Raw genomic sequence first — 1,428 nt, forward strand, 5'->3', positions numbered from 1 at the left:
CTGCAAACAGGAGGAGGCTGAGCTCCCCTGCACAATACACCTCGAAACCCTCTCAGGTCCCGGCGGCGCGCAGCGCCGTCCCAAGTACTTGGTCGGGTTCGAGAGAGGCGCAATCGCCCGGAGTTAGGCGAGTAGACGCTTTCGGTGCGACCACCCGTGCTCCCAACTGAGCTTGCCGCTGCCGACAGAGGCCCGGGAGCGTGCTGTCGTGGCATTGCCGGCGGGAGACAACACGCGCCACCTACGGTGACCGGCAGCTCCAACGCCAGCGCCACAGAAGGACAAAAGCCCCACTTGGGTGCCGAAGCGAACTCTCCCAGCACAGCGCACGCGCCAACACATCCGCACAGCTGCGATACAAACCACCAGCGAGAACCGCTGGGGCGACCGAGCAGCAGACGGCGTCGCGGCGCCGAGCGCCGGGCGGCGGCGCATCCTCAACGCACACAGTCCTCAATCGGACCAGCACACTGAAGATGTCCACCGCGCTTCGCACCGGGCCCGCGAGGACCTACTTTGGCCGCACGGCGCCGCGCGCAGGGTGCGCCGGCGCGCAGCTGCGACGCCTGCCGCGTCCGTCGGCCGGCGCGCCTGCCACTGGCCGCCCCCACCAGCCGGCTGTAGCGCGTGCGCCCACGCACCGCGCGGCCAGCACGCCGGGAGGCGCCCCCTCACCGGCCGGGGACGGTCCCACCCAGCCACCGCCGCGTATCGCTTCACACCCAGATGCCGTTCAGTTTCGTCGGCATGGTGGGTATCGCTGGAACAACCGGTTCGTACCTCAACCTATCGTCGCCATCACCGATTCACCCCTAGCGAGAACAACCGCACCACAACAGGTTACCATTTGTTCATTTGCGTAACTTCACCAGAAAACGCAGGCGTCCATCGCCATTTGCAACTTCAACGATTATTGCATGCCTGTGTCAGGTGTCACGCCACACTACGTCTGCCCACATACACGCAACAAAATGTGCACGCCTAGACAATACGTGGAAGGTGGCCCCCGTACGTATGCGATGTCCATTGCTCGAACGACTGTCAACCGGCCTCTGTAGCATGTCGCAGATATGGAACGCGGTGCACCATGCCATCACGGTGTGTGAGGAGAGACGACTAGGTCCGAATACATCAACAGACAGCTCATGCTGATCGCCATCCACGGCGTCCGTTCCTCCCACACGTCTCTATGGCGTACCACACTGCAATCCAGCTCTCATAGGGAGACGACACGTAGCTGCGTGCACAATATTTGCACTGTATGGTCCGCCGTTTTTGGGCGCAGTCGTTGTACGGTCACACATGTGCCACGATGTATCATTCGGTACATAAGGACGAATGTGCAGTACAGATTGTGGTTTACGCGTACGACATTAGCGGACGGTTGACACAGGCCGCACCACAACGTAGCCTGAGTACGTCGCATGC

The sequence above is a fragment of the Schistocerca piceifrons genome, unplaced genomic scaffold, assembly GCF_021461385.2.
Source record: "Schistocerca piceifrons isolate TAMUIC-IGC-003096 unplaced genomic scaffold, iqSchPice1.1 HiC_scaffold_291, whole genome shotgun sequence".
Classification (NCBI taxonomy): Eukaryota; Metazoa; Arthropoda; class Insecta; order Orthoptera; family Acrididae; genus Schistocerca; species Schistocerca piceifrons.